This window comes from Augochlora pura, chromosome 11 (assembly GCF_028453695.1).
Source record: "Augochlora pura isolate Apur16 chromosome 11, APUR_v2.2.1, whole genome shotgun sequence".
Classification (NCBI taxonomy): Eukaryota; Metazoa; Arthropoda; class Insecta; order Hymenoptera; family Halictidae; genus Augochlora; species Augochlora pura.
In genome coordinates this window covers 3430004-3446243 of record NC_135782.1, presented here as the reverse complement: position 1 = coordinate 3446243, position 16240 = coordinate 3430004, and the positions used below count along the sequence as shown (strand labels likewise).

At 44.8% G+C, this 16240-nt stretch overlaps 1 long non-coding RNA gene across 3 annotated transcripts in view; it reads left to right on the top strand.

The window, feature by feature from the left end:
- The window catches only part of LOC144476908 (uncharacterized), a 29441-nt gene extending 21410 nt beyond the window's left edge, over window positions 1-8031 (top strand). For all 3 annotated transcript variants that reach the window (XR_013495100.1, XR_013495102.1, XR_013495101.1), the window contains 3 exons: window positions 688-1252; window positions 5480-5528; window positions 5634-8031. This is a non-coding gene — a long non-coding RNA (uncharacterized LOC144476908). The remainder of the gene's footprint in view (window positions 1-687; window positions 1253-5479; window positions 5529-5633) is intronic.
- Window positions 8032-16240: the final 8209 nt, after the last annotated feature.

Genomic DNA, 16240 nt, shown 5'->3' with positions numbered 1-16240 from the left:
GGTAAATATCGAATTCTAATAAAAGAGAAAAACCTCGCATCGTAGATAGAAAGATATTTCCTTGGCATCGCTGAATGATTAAACGTCACGTCCGGTTTCCGGTCGCGACACACCGGAAAATCGGCATCCTTCAGCGTACGCACGCCTTACGAGCTCACCTTCTCCCTCGTTCTCCCTCTCCATATCTCCTACTCTCTCTCTCTTTTTTCCTCTTGCTCCCCTTCTCTCTATCTCTCTCCTGCTCGCTGTTATAAATCCATGCGTAAGCGAAGAACAATCGATGATTAATCGGAGCGCGAGCGCCACGGAATGCATAATTGCGAAACGCGCAGAAAAGAGATTGCCTGGCGTTTCACTTCGAGAACGAGCGTGCACGGTACCGTACGCCGTTCCGACGGCAGAAATCCTTCTGCGAGCCGTCTTTTACTATCATTCGATCATCGGGCCAATGGAACGATGATTTCTTTTCGCGGAACCGTGTAATTCATGCGTTTCTCTATGAAATCATTTCTGTTCGATCGCCTCGTCTAAGTAAAAAAAAAAAAGCGGTACGACGATATATTCAAAAAAATTATCGAATAATTCTTACAGATAAATTCCTAAATAATATAATCTTATTAACCAATAAGCTTCGTTCATAAAGGTTTAACAACCCGATGAAACAGAGTCGTGGAATCTCTGTTGCAGTTTTCATTGTCGATTCCCGCGGGGAATAACGGTCGTTAACGGACGTGGCGCTGCTCAATACGGTCGGCCGACAGTTTTCGGATCGGAGGAAATGTAAAATTAGTTTCCGGTTAACGACGGGAAGTGGCGAAAATGTTTCCTTCCACCGGGCGCCGACTGTCCCAAAACGTATAAGGAAACAATGCCGCCGTAGCGGAAGTAGCGACCTAGGGGTCCTAAGAGGGAAGCCGGATGAACCTCTAAACACCGATTCGGAGAAGCGGGGTCCCCTGGACCCCGCGGTTCTTCCACGGTTCCCTCCCTATCCTTCAGACTCTCCTCGTACCTTTTGTTTGCTTCTAGCTCTGCGCCCGTGTTCCTCTTGAATAGAAAATCAATCCCTGTCCGCTGCTGCCTACCTCTCGCTCCTCCACGGCCAGCTTCGAACGCAGCTCAAAAAATTACCTTGTCTTCCGCGAGCCACACGCTGCTATTATTCCAAACGTTTCGGGGCTTTACGAGCGCTCCTGCTAAACAGGAATCGACGTTTCTTGCGAGGTGTAACGATGGGGCACAATCTTTAGAGGTAAGTTTTGTCCTTTGTTCGCATTAGAAAAGTAATTTCAAATTAGAAAATTAATATTATTATATCGTGATATTATCATTGTATTATTATTATTTTTTCAGAATAATCACGCGAGATTAAAGAAAAACGCTTCAAGAAAAATTGAATAGAAAAATATTTCCTTAATTTATTTTTATCGCAAATGCACATAATCAGCAGTCTACATGCGACACAATAAACTGCGACGGTTCTGAAAATAGAATAAACCGATAACACCAAATTATACATATTTTCACACTATTTTTGTCAGAGAGCCGAAAAGAAGCGTTCTAAAATTCTATTTTTTACCATAGCGGTAAAATAATATCTGCTGCAATTTTAATTCAGAATTATTTTCCGTTTAATCGCGTTTCCTCAATTGACTTTTTTTCGCGTCTATCCTGTTGCAACATTAATACGATAAAATATAGAATTTCGTCGCAAATAGAGTTGAATCAGGAATACGAGATACGTTCTGCGCTCTGTTGACAAAGTCGCTTTTGCAGGGAGTACGCGGCGTTCACGTATCGTTTGTCACGATCTCGATCGTAACAAGGCATCCGCGCGTCATCTTTTTCTCAAGCAAACGTGACACACCGTGCAATACGGCTTTCGGTTCGGGATTACTGTAACGCTCGATGAAATCACTGAGAAAATATATCGGATTGCTGCGTACATTGTTCGCCGGAGTACACTTTCCAGTTTGATTGTTCTCGAACCCCGTGTTCCGCGGTCGCGACTGTACTACGGATTTCAAGCATGCATGACAAACATTCGTAGCCTCGGATACAGAACCGAAAGGACGCTGAAAGAATTTAAAGACGTCGCTACGTTATTTTTAACTCTTTAGAATTATTAAAAGAGACATGACGATATATATAGTAATTATAATAGCGTTATTAATACATCAACGTTTACCATTAATATTATTTACAGTATATGCATAAAATACACTGTATACCGTTTATATTTCCATAAAAATCGTCTCGTTTCGTCGCCTCGTACTCCGGCCGTGCAGCTCGCGGAACGCGAAAGTTGTGTCGCGCCTTATTGGCGAGGAACGGAACTAGGAATGTTATTGTTTCACGAGTGTCCGAGATTACGTTGTACGTGCTGTACGTACCGTACAGGGATTTCGAGTCGCCGATGAATTATGCACGGGAGGAAACGGAGGGTCGTTACGAGGAATTCCGGCCGCGCCGCGCTCGGAACATTTCTTCCAGAAACACGTGTTTCGTCTTTTCTTTTAACACGGACCGCCGACGCGTGATTCCTGTCTCACGTTCCTCCTAAAAAGAGTTACGCGCTCGCCGCCTATCCACGGATCCACGCCGTGGCATTTCGGTAGGGTTCCGACGAGTTCTCACACCGATGCATCTGTCCCACGAAAGCGCGATTGCCGGTTGATCGTTGCCAAGCCGTTCCGTCTCGCGCTACTTAATAATTAAGGGGGGTTCGACAAGTACGCTTTTTGCCATGGTTTCTGTATTTTTTAATTATGGTTGGTGTTTTTGCCGATGGTTTTTATTCTGCTGTATTTTACTGTATTTAGCTACGATTTTATTTCATTAGATTATAGACCCTTGCGCAATAATAAGAAATATTTGATGAACAGCAATTATAAAGTATTCCTCCGAACTATCCGAACTATCTCTGACGTCTTCGCAGATTTTTCCGCCGGCCGTTCATTTTTCCGGACGAACGCAGAAGGTCCGTAGTTCACTTACGGCCAAGCAAAAATAATGACCGCGGCCGTGGCGAAAATAGAAGTTTCGTATTTTTTTCTAAACCGGTCGGAACCGACGTCGATTGTTGCACAACGAGATTTTTCATATCGACTCGACGACCGGCCGGCGATGTTATCATCGAGCAAAGAGAAAGATTGCGGGAACGCTCAATATATCCCGTCGAGAGAATATTGTTTCGCGTAGCATGGAAAATCGCTGGGAGACCCGAAGAAACGCGACGACCTGGCCGAATAAAAAATAAAGTACGTGTACAAAGCAGATAATATTGCGACCATCCTACGCGCCGGGTTCGATCGTCGCGAATACGCCTCGCTCGCGTTTCCTCCCGGTTAGCGGATCCGGGCTTGAGTCACCGTTCGTAATTTTATTCCGCGCAATTATTCGTTTTGCCCCGGAACGCGACCGAACGCCGCGCCGGATAGCGGATTATATTCTTAAAGCGAAGCGGAAGCACGCCCACGTCTGGGAGGCAGAAGGTTTCGTGTTCGTTAAGCTCTCCTCGTGCGTTGTAACGACCCGGGCGGACTGAACGGCGCGCGGGGGAACGCTCTTAATTAGCGGCTAATTAGTAATACGGGTGTGACGATTACACCGTAAACGAGCCGTGCGGCTTCTTCTTCTCTTATCCGCCCGGCCCGCCCGGATGCGGTTCATCGATTCGACTAATAATATTTTCACGGAGCAGATGTGTTTTCCATCCGGTCCGGCGGAAGTGCTCCCGGGATCGGCAGCCTCTCCTGAATGAGCAACGGCGCCGCGCGGCCCGGCTAATCGGGTTTTATGTATCGCGGCGAATTTAGATTTCCTCCGTCGGCCAGGCGAACGGAACCGGGGCTCATGATCAATGCAGCCAGACAATGGCTATTTTCCAACGGTGTAATAAAACTTGTCGAGCAAGTCTGGTACAGGAATTATATTCGTTTCGCGCGCGCGCGCGCGCTCAACTAACGTTTTCCTTTGTCAATTATTAAAGCGACCTGGTTCCGTCGCTTTTCCACCTTAAACGGATGTACCAGTTCGGCTGTTGAAGATGAAGAATCGTAAACTACCTCTCTGTGACTACTTAAATATTAACCATTTACACTCTGTACGGTTTTAACCCTTTGGCCTGCGATATCGTATCGGACTCGCGTCTTTCCATTTACCATTAATATTTGAACATCGAAAAATCTCAAATAAAAATCATGGACAACGTAAAAAGAATCCCAGTTGTACAGTAATATTATTTAACAACCAAAACGCATTTGTCGTACGACTCCCACCATATCGATTACAACAGTTACGCTCCCTGTTTCGCACAACGTGCTGCTATAAAATGTGTTTCTCGCGTTCGATGTTCTTGCGCGAAATATTTATGCCGTTCTTTGCTCGTCGATATCGTTGACAAACGCGTGGCGTCCGGGGCCGCGGACAATGGACAATTTGGAGCGAAAAAAATCGCGTGGCCAAAGAACAGGAGCGAGAATGAAAATAAACGGTCGTCGCGCTATGTCGGCGAGAGAGAGCGAGAGAGAGACGGGTACTATCCGTCGGATAGAACAACGGCTGACGAAAGAGGAAGGAAGGAAGCGACTGACGGAGGGTGGCGGAGAGCGCTGAGGGTAGAGAGAGAACGAGAGAGAGTGATATATAGAGAGAGAACGATAGAGGGAGAAACCAATAGAGAGAAAGAGAGAGAGAGAGTGAGGGCTAGGGAGGCAGAGCGAGGGAAACGGAGAGAGACGGCCGGGTTGCTCGATAAAGAGAAACGACAGCCCTGCGCATACGCATTGCGAATATCCGAGGTATCTTCAATGGGCTGGTTGCCCATTCGCATCCGCTGTAGGGGTAGAGGCTCTTTCATTGAGCGGCTCCGTTACTTCCGCTTTCCGTTCATGCGTCACCTTCTCCGTCTTTTTCTCCCCCTCCCCCTCTCCCCCTCCGTCGGTTCCACTCCTTTGCAACTTTTTCGCTTCTGTTTTCCATCGATATTTGCGTATCGCCGGGGCTCCGTGCAGTTTGCTGGAGAGAAAAATAAAAAAAAAGTCGGGAGTCTCGGAGGCGAGCAGAAATTTCACAGTCGACGGAACATCGATCGACGTAGGGGAGTGTCGCCGATATGGTACCGCTTTAGAAATTTTGGGTCCTTGACGGGAAAGGTGTGCCTCCGCGAACGGGTATTCTCGTACGCTTTGCTCTTTTATATTTGGCCGGGACGTCTCCGGGGAAAATATTTTAACCGAAGTTCACTTTGTACAGTCGAAGCCATTTTAACTGTAAATTGTAAAATAATTTTTCTAACTTGCAGTAGACATTTTACTGGAGTTTTATACATGTGAAATTGAGTCCTGTGAATCGTACCAACAGTTTCACTTTGGACAATTTTTTCAATCTACACTTTGTTAGTCATAATTATTATTTTGGAACTTCAAAATATTCTGTATATTTAAACACGATTTAAACATGTTTCTATCAATTTCAGGACAATATTTTTTGAACCATCTTGCCTGGTACATCATTTTTAGTTAAAGGTATTATTATAACGTCCTTACATATTTGCCTTCCGAATCAAACAATTCTCATAACAAATAAATAAAAATTATGTTAATCTTCAAACCGGTTATCTTTTTCTCCAGGAGGACAGAATTTTTATCAAGGACGTGGAAAGACGTGTTCGCGGTACTCCCATGCTCTCACGTCCGATATTTCCACGAACATGATACCTCAGCGACTGTGACGGCTCCGTTGAATTGTTCAACAAACATCCCAGCCCGATCTCCATAGTCAGCAGGAACGAATCGAGACCGCCGGTCGTTTTCGTTTCGCGTTGACACGAAGTCGCAACGGGGCCCGTCTCTCTTTCATTCGTCGTCGCGACGTTACGGTCGCTCCTGACGACGTCGTCGACGGTGCACGACGGGCGGCGTCGCGACCGAAGTTGAGCGAGGGAGAGAGAGAAGCCGAGGCTAACGACGATGGGAAAGCGGAGGAAATTTTATTGGCAAAGATGAGGACGAGGGAGTAAGAGAGAGAGAGAGAGAGAGGGAGGACCGTCCGCGACCTCGACGTTTATTTCTCACCGCCGGAAATTTATCGTCGCCCTTTTATTTCTCCGCCTCTGCTCTGGAACGTTCTCTTGCCCCTAGCAACAGCCCTGCTTAGTAATTACAAACCCGAGGTGGAACGAATGCCGGGAAAGGGACGGGTGAACGAGGGAGGCCGCGCGCGCGTTCGCGGTGCCTCTCTTTCATTCGCGCCATTCGAAAAGTCCTCGTCGCAACATCGATATCGACTTGGTAACGTCTGTTTGCGCTGACCTTCCGCCGCCTGTCCCTTTTCGGCAACCTGCGCATTTTCCGAACATGGCGCGTCTCTCCGTAAAACGTTACGGCTGCAACGCCGACAAATATTCAGTTTTATATTTTAATTAGTCGGCGATGATATGAATCGATCTGCCGAGGAATTTTAGGTGCCTTAAAATGGATAAGAAAGATTAATAAATAAAATTAGAAGTTCAAATTAGATAAATCAGTTAGCGAAGTTAGTAAAGTAGAATTAATGGTGAATAAATTATGAGCGTGCTACGTTTCCCTGAAAAAGATTGATCATCGTATTGGCTATATTATATCGGGCTTTACGTTGTCGCAGCGTTTCCTCTCAATCAATTTTCACTAGCCGCGTCAGCCTATAGAACATTCATAAAGACTAATGGAGACCGAATGCTTCGACATTTAAATAACGTTATCGGGAATCGCATGAATCTTTTTTTTTCGGTCGTTCCGCGGCAAAAAGGTAAGCGCGGGTATTAACGCGCGCGGAATAATCGCGCGGACAGGTCGGGGGAGAAAAAATATAGGAACGGTTGAAGCGAGAGATCTTGACCTATGCGGGATGGTAATCAATCTCCCAAATTAGCGTTTTTCGAGCTCCCAATGAAATACCGCAGCGAATAGGGGCGGCGCGAAGGGAAATGTGAACTGAAATCGCTGGGGTTGACCTAGTTCGCGAGTGATGACGTCGACTGGTCCATTCACCCTTGCGTTTCTTTCAGATACAACGCGCCAACTCCTGTTACCAACGAGAGTTCGATAATGGCCGCGCCGCGTTTTATCAATCGCGCCGATTTCATCCCCCTTATAAAACTCGAGGAACGCGCGAGGCTTAATTGTAACAATTTTTGGAACCACCGTGGCTGACATTTATTTTATTAGTCCGTGTACAGTGGCTGTTAAAAGTATTCCCACGCTTCGCAGCATAAAAAACATTTTTAAAAAGTTCTGAGAAATATTGTTGAAATATTTGAAAGACTGGGTCACTGGATATTGTGTAAAAACAATTTCATAAAATTGCTAAATTGCTAAATTATTTCACAAAAATTCGAATCAGAGAAAAGCTTTCGTTTCCAGCTGTACGATTATCAAGGGAAAATAAAAAATACAAATACCGTTCGACCATGTTAGTTTCAACATTTTCTCGCATTTGAACAATTTGCTGGGTGACATAAATCCATAAATATCCGCAGTCTACATATTGCTGTCGGTCGGCTTTAGTTTTCGTGATATTCGATAAAAAAAAAAAAAAAAAAACTGTTAGAAACACTCCGCTGAACTGCGACTTTTTCCGATAACCAAACTCACCCTTTAGGCCAGAACCACCCCTCTCCGTGAAGAACGAGTTCTGTCATAGTTTCGAACAACTTCGGTTGAATTTATAAAAAGCTGTGCCGCATCGAGCAATTTGCACACCTGCACGCCTCTTTTGTTCGCACGTATAATTTCTTCTATAGTTACCGGGGGACTGTATATTAACTTATCAGTGTTTCGCAGGCAACACGTAATCTTGTCATGTGTGCTTTTGGAAATCATTGCTAGATGGCTCTATGCGTTGGAGTGTGTACAGTGATCTACACTGAGGCCATAAGACATCTTCATAAGATCAACTTCAATATACAATACCATATATTCAATGATTATATTTTAAAATAAATAATCTTCTTTTCCAGTGAATCATTGTGAAAATAAGAATATTATTTCAACAAATCTATGACGATGTAGTTGTAGAGATATAATTACAGTAATATAATTTATAGTTGAAATAATACAATTCCTGGTAATATTAATATAATTTAGTTCAACATTTGACTGCAACAATTTCGTGACAATACTAAAGTCAATTTAAATTTAGATCGACGTTAATTTTCGAAATTGAATAATTTTGAATTAGTCACCGTTGCCGACGCAAAATTAAACGCGAAATTTGAAATGTTTATTGTCGTCAAACTCGATTCATTTACGAGGGCAAAATTCAGTATAATACAGAGAGAAAGAGAGAGAGAGAGAGGGAGAGACTACGGTGACCTATTTAGAGGACAGCACTGTCGGCAGATTCATTCATGCCGGGATCCTTTTGTGAAGGATGCGCTTTCAAGCGATCCGCGCGACAGTAAATCCCGTAATGAAATATCGTGTGTACACGATTCTAAACGAGATCAGATCCATTATGTAGTCGAAGTTTCAGTCTCTTGCGTCAAGCGATTGCGAATTTCACCGGCGGATTGTGCCCGGCTTCCTAATTGAAAGGAAGGAAAGTTAACGATATTCTATGCAAATGCGGTGGAGCCTCGATTATCCGCTCCTTCAACATCGGGACACTCCATTGTCCAGATACGCGTTTCGTATGCAATCGGCTCCAATCTAAGGCGACCTATATGCAAAACCATTTGTTTTGTATAAATCGATAAAAATGGAATCCGGCGCTGCAGCCGAGAGCGACTCGGCGGAGGAAATTAATCGTCGAATATTCAGTCGATTGTTTTTCCGACGATTAATTTATCTTAATCAACGATCGACGATTAAATTGATTAATTCGTTATATCGTGCGCCGATATTTCGACGTCCGGTTACTTTTTATTAGATTAGTGTAATCTATTTAGATTAGTTAAAACATTCGCCGATATTTCGACGTTCAATTTTTCTCAATCAACGATTAATTTGACTAATTCGGTAAATTGTTCGTCGATTTTGAAACATTTCTTCGACCGATTACACGGTTCGCCAATTTTTAGGACGATTAATATTTTATATCGTAGGTACATTAATCAATGAAATTAGATATTTTAATCGTTTTGTATTGAGCTATGTATACCTCCGTGTGTAGCTTTTATAGGCTGTAGCAAGAAACCGTCGCCGGCGAACGGCGTGGAACGCCGGGTCCTCGGGTTTACGAGACCCGCGTCGGTATTTTCGAAAATTCGATTCCCCGTAAACGCTTGATTACGTTTTGCGCGGGCACCCGTGACAAGGCAGCCCCGGCTTTGACGGAGGACCGTCACAACGACGGGCGCAAGAGGGACACGGAAATTCTATGGCGACCCAGTTCGCGAATAGTGACGTCGATGAGACCATTCAACTAGCAGTTTACCCAGGAACACCGTGCAGCCGCGGCGCGCCGCGACGCGACGAAACTGGGTCATCCTCGTATAATGCATCCCTTTCAGCATCCTTGGATGCCGTAAAAATAGAGTCTCGGCTGGCTAAACACGATCTCCTTGATAAAAACACCCGTATTCCTACGAATCAGTTCCCATTTACTCTTCGCGCCTCTCCGTCGACGTGTTTACCGTCTATCGTCGCCTCGACGCGCAATCAGGGATGAACGATTCTTGCGAGACGAGAAATCGATTCACGAATCGATCCCGAGTCGCGGCGACGAAGATCGAGTCGATAGAAGATCAAACATTGAAAATCGGTCAGTAGAAAATTGGAGATCGGTCGCTAGAAAATCGAGCGTCGAAAAATCGGTCGCTAGAAAATTGATCCTTTGAAAATTAAATTGAAAATGCTCGTGTTAAGTCTTCGAAAGTTTATGGTCAAACAGTGATCGCTGAGATCGTCGTCCAATCAATAGAGATGCTAAAATTAGTCGTTCCTATGGAAAATAAACTTTTACTATTTAGCAACGTGTTCCGAGCGAATGGATAATACGACCCTTATTCGAAGTTCTCGTTTAACACTCGAACGGAGAACCTTTTCGACAAAAATATAACAGTGTAGCCTTGCGAACGAATTTCATTTTCGTTGGTCAATTGTTTAAGAAGTAAAATTGTGAAATAATTTAATTAGGATATCTTATTTCAATCGCAAGATCCTTGGTAGCACAAGTCTTCCTTAGAATCGCGAAGATATCCGCGTTTTATAACGAGCCGCGGTTACTTATGTAGATACAAATCTTTATGCACTGATTGAGAGAATCCGAAATCAAAGAGATGATACGCTCTATTAAGGACCCTTATTAGACTGCGAAGAGAATAATGATCTCTTCGTCCTGTAATAACAGCCCCTGTTCGAGAGTAGATTCTTCGAAACTTGGTCCTCGCGTGGCAAAATAATCCAAATAAAAATTTCCGGATTCCAAGTATATTCGACAGTGGATCGTCGACAAATATAAAGTTAATTATGCTCGACGATTTTAATAATTAATTTCACAATTTTTCATGGCACCTCGGATTCGATGGCACTCGTTACCCGGCGTTTCGCGAACCCCGGAATTTCCGTGAACGGGTTCACCGCGCGCGGCGCGCACAAATTACGAAGAAGGAAGTAAATAATTGTGGCGTGGAGACGTGTTTCTATCGTCGTGAAAGTAACGCGGGGCCGTCCCCCATTCATGGAGTTTCATCATTCTCATTAGAAGTTCGCGTAACATGGTAACGGTGTATCCATAATTTTCAAGACTGCCGCCTGCATCTTTCCGCGCGTAATTCTCCCGTTGAGAAACGTGGAAATTTTCCACGCTCCATTTCACAACGCCCCCCCCAAACGGCCGCAAAACGCGAGCGTGCATCAGCGCCGAAAGTCCTCCTCGATTGGGTGATATAACTTATGTTCGCGTCTCGCGGCGTCGTGACCCGTGCAACTAAACCGCACAGATTACCGTTATTAAGCAAATAACCTTTGGCGATTGCGCAAGTCGTTTTTTTCCGACGAATCAATTTCGTCATTACGGTCTCGCGATACGCTTTATCTTTCCGGCCGATAATCATCGCGCGTAAACTCGCGTACGTGTTCTCGTTCGCCAATTCGATTTCAACCCTTTACGCGGCACGAAACCCGTTCGCTTGGTTCCCGCGCGCGACGCTGCCGCTGTTTGTTATAAATACGCGACGGGCTTTGGAGAACTATCGATACCATTTTACAGAATTTATTTTCAAAACGAGGGGTTCTTGGATTTTTTAAAATATGCAACGAGATTAAAAGAAATTAACCCTTGCGATCGTGTGTCTACCCTCAGCCACCGAAACTATTTATTTATATATTCTACCTTCTTAATTTTTACGTAAAATTAAAGCGTATGGTGTTACATATATCCAAGCTCTATAAAATAATTAATAGCTCCTCCAAAGTTTGTCAAAGACTATACATCGCTGTACCATTTATAGTTCCCATCATTTTTCATTGGATCGTTTCATTTGATTGCGAAAGAATTTGTAATAACGTTTGATTAATTGAGCCTAACGGCTCGGGAGCCACATAGAACCGTCACGCGAATGACTAAATGAGAAAGTATTGCTATTCTCATACCAAATGATGATTCAGGTCCACCAGGAGATCAACGGCCTGTGACACGCCACATCGCGATGCAAGGTTACGGCGCAACGGTGAACCAATCTTTCAAATGTCTGTCCCGCCAGCAAGGTGAATCACAAGACTTCCAGCATCTATTATCGACGATACGGTTCGGGTTAACGTCGGATGACCTTGCGAGCCCCACGGGGTCATTCAACTCCTTCACGGCTATCGCCTGACAGATTAAAAGACCCATCCGCCCCGTTCGTCATTTACATATGTATGACACGGAACGGTTCACGGGTGTGCGCGCGCGCGCGCGCGCTGAGCAACTTTTTCGACGCCGATTTACCAATTAGCGCATTCCGATCCGTTATTAATTTTACAAAGGTTTCTCCGGCGATGCTTTTAACACCGGTTCCTCGACCCCGGATTTCGTGAGAATCCGTCGTTCTTCCATCGATCGAGACCGCTTCGATCGAACCGCGGTTCTGATCGAGAGTGGATTCGATAAAAAAATACTACCCGGCTTTCTGTATTAATAGCGACGGCGGATTAAAAATAATGCGCGAGTTCTATTGGTTGGTTTAATTACGGGATAGGCGGTAGATGAATTTATGATCCGGCGAGTTCTAATCGGCGCGGCCGCGAATCGACCCTGCGGTAGGTACGGTGCCCACTTTCTGACGTCATTATAATCGTCACGGATTAATATTGAACTGGTGACCCGGTACGACGTTTTAAAAATGGAAAGATTTCGTCCGAATAGACCGGTCCTCGTGCAAAATAAATATCGTCTGCAATTTCGTCGACCTATATCTTAATATACCTGTACGCTGCATAAATTCATGTATTTTATTTTGAACAAACCTATTTCGTTTTATTCTACTTTATTTAACTCCGTTTCCTCAGTTTATCCGTTTTATTTATGTATAATATAAGGAGATATCGATAAAGTTAACTTGTTACATATATTCACAAAATAATTAAGTACGTCGTGAGACAATTAAAAAAGTAATACATGCAAATACATTCTGTTTTTCAGTTAGAGATATGCTTATCCTAGTCCGAACATAGTCCGGTGCTTCGCAATTTTTTAAATGTTTCAAAAAGGCGCATCCGGCGCGACAAAGTTGTACGTTAAATTAAACCATAGCGCTTCGAATTCAAATAAAAAAAATTCGACGCGAACTTTCCGAACGAGTTTCGGTCCTTCCGGCGGCTCGCCCGGAACGAAGTTTTAATAAAACAGTCGCGCGCCGACTGGTTTTTTTTATTGAATAATTGCATAAGCCGCGAGGTTTCGGACGGAAACGCGGGCAAGTTTTAATGCGATCAAAGTTTCCAATCCCGGGCAACGGGGAACTTTTTCCTCTCCGGGACGTTCGACCGAAACGCGGAAAACTTGGAAATTAGGGAAAAATATCCGCGGACGATATGCGGCGTGGCGTCGTCGCCCGGCGGCGGCTCCTCCGACGGTTTAAGGGAGCAGGGCACGAACGAATGTTTGGCTTCTATTCTTAGGGACCCTCGTCCTTCGGACCCCTTTTTTCCGCAGGAAGAAGGAAAGAGGTCGCGCATTTCCGGCTTAACGGAGGAGATCCTCAAAGGACGAACCGTTCCCCTTTCACAAATCACAGTATGTCACTCGTCAACACCTGTGACTCGTGCACGCCATTTTTATCAACCCTACAGCTAAATGAAATATTAGTAATCGAAATATTATTTATTATTAACAAAAGTATGATGTACGAAAATTTAGGATTCGAAATCTTTTAGTATTTATTTATACGTTTACAGATAATTGGAAAATATAGTAAGGTCGCTGGCAACCCCACGTAGTTACTTTGTTCTAGGGTTAAAATTAATATAATTCGCACCATAGTATACGATGTGGAATATATATGATCAATGGTATACCAGGTAGACTAGGAATTATTATGCAAAATAAAAACGTGTCTTGAATATCATAATTAAATAACTAAATTTTGCTAGTGGAATCACTGTCTTGTGTTCCATCAATTGATTTATACTATAGACACACAACATTGTGTTTGTCAGAATGATTCGCGTGTACGGCATTGTCGCCAAACATTTCTCCGTGCAATCTACCGATATCGTCGCCGAGACCCTGAACATAGTTGTAGCGCAGCGCCCGCGCACGTAATATGTGGGTGAACAAAGGAGACTCGGCTTGAATGAATCAGAAGAAGAGTCGAACGGTGGAGTCGCCGCGTCATATCCGGATGCGCAGCCGACACCTGCCTCCTCCTCAATGATTAATTCGTAGCTAAAGCCCACGTCTTCCTGCGCCTCTCTTCCTTTTCGCTTCCGTCTGTGCCCGACATCTGGCTACGCGCGCGATTTTTCTATTCATCCTTTCTACGCGCCGGTCCAGCCTCCTCGCAACTCGCGCGCGCGTGTGCTCGCGCCGTTTACGTGTGTGTGTCACAGTCTGTGATGCCCCAGGATCAAGCCGCCGCTATCTATTCTTATCGCGTGCGAGACCCCGCTCGACTGAAAAACAATTACATAAGTTTTTTACGCGAACTTGAAACACATCTACCAAACACGAGCAGTTCTCCGTCGTAAATAAAGCTGCACGGGGCTATTTATAAACGTTTCCCGTTATATAAAAATGTCTAATAAAAGCGGCGGCGACGGGGTATCGGCGTCGATCGATACCGAGATCCTTTCCAGCGCCAGCCGCGATCGTTCTCTCTCTCTTCCGCGAAACCTTTCGAAACCCATCGCTCCGTCGAGAGATCATTTTTATTGCTCCGGCGATCCGTTCGAGGATCCACGGGGAGAGCAGGGCTTCCGCAGGATCTGTGGAAAAGTTTTACCATCGTTTCGATGCTGGAACGATGTATCTTCCTGACCGATCACTATGACGCCATTTCCGTAGAAACGAGTACATTGTTCTGTGCAAATATATCACAGATATTATTCACAAAAAGCGCACATTGTTCTGTATATAAATGTCGATAAATATCGACTGATCTGCAAATTAATTATTCGTTGATAAGTAATTACAGATAGAATAATGCACCGTTCTTGTTATACTTCGTTCGAGCAGAATAAATTATAGAAAAATAATCGAACGTTATCAGCGTCTCGCTGAAACTTTAAAATACACTCTCTAATTATAACTCTTGAAATATACCACGCTAGAATCTATTTTACGAAAGCGACACATTTTAGCATATTCGGCGTCGATCGTTAACTCCCTGCTCCCGATTAATAACCTAATCGCGCGTTTTAAATTATTCTATCGCGTTCAAAAATAATTTCCCTGCAGATTAAAAAAATTGTCCAAAGTGAAACTGTTGGTACGTGTCAGAATTAATTCCACGTGCAGTAAATGCGCTTGGTCGCGTCAAATAGAGATATTATAATCCAGAAATTTTTTCTAAAATTTAGAAGTGAAAGTTAAAATGGCTTCGAGTGCAAGGGGTTGGAATATTAACAATTTCTTTTCAAATTATTTCGTAGATAATCGTATCAGCACAATCGCTCGCACATGTGTCCGTTCGTACGTCACGCAGGTGATCCAATCTTCGGTCTCGGGGATCCGCGGCCGCGACAGGTAGGATAGGTACACACGGTCTAAGGGAGGTTGCATGAATCGGCCGTGTCGGGGAAGGGGTTGGTGCGCGTTTTGCCGCCCCCCCCTCCCCCCTCCGCCGAGCACACAGTATCGTTTCCACGATCCGATCGCGGAGTGGGGGCTGGTGTTGGCCTGCTGACCCAGTTTATCCCCGGGGGTTGAATGAACGGCACTGAACGCAATGACGTCATTCCCGACCTCATTTCCGGTTCCCCGGTACAGCCAGCTATCCCGGCTCTCCGTCCCGTTGACCCGAAATTTCTCGTGAATCGAAGGACGCTCGTTCATCCCCCGGAGCAGCCATTCTAGCAAGCCATGAATGAATTTTCCGCATACACGCCGCAACGCGACGAAAAAACACGACGTTCCCCATTGGAAGAAGCCTGGTCCCGTGATCACCTGCCCCGCGCACCCGTGCGCCCTTTTACGCGGAACCACCGCCGGTCAGGTATACTTTTGTTTGGGCCGAACAATAGCGATCCGAGCCGGTAATTAGCGATCGGCCCGCGCCGCAGCGAGAGGATCTCGTTGAGACGCGCGGGGGATGAATCGAGCTCGGCCGGGGATCATCCTCTCTATTATTGGCCGCGATTTAACAACGTTCCCGACGAGCACGCGGCCTTCTCGCTCCGGCCAGATAGTAATCCTTAAATTGATACCGAGGGCAGAGTTCACAGTGTACTCGACGTTTACTAATGACGTTGTTTTCGATGATCTAATTCGGCCTTTTTTTCGGAAAGGACGTATCTGAACTGACGCACGTAACACTTGTGACGAATGAGGCAACTGTGTCAATATTTCTTGTCTCGTGACCACTGTGTTATTGCTACATTTTCGGACGCGAAACATTGGACGCTTCGGGGATGAATTTTTACAGCAGCCACAAATCCGTTCAACCTTTTCTCTTTTAATTTCCATTCATTTCATTGATGCGATTACAGTTTCGATCGATCGCTTTCAGACCCGGGAAGGGTCGATACGAATAAAATCGAATTCAGCGACCTCGACCGTCCGACGTTTTTCTATGGTTAAACATCAACGTTTATATTTACCGTTTTACCACTTGCTG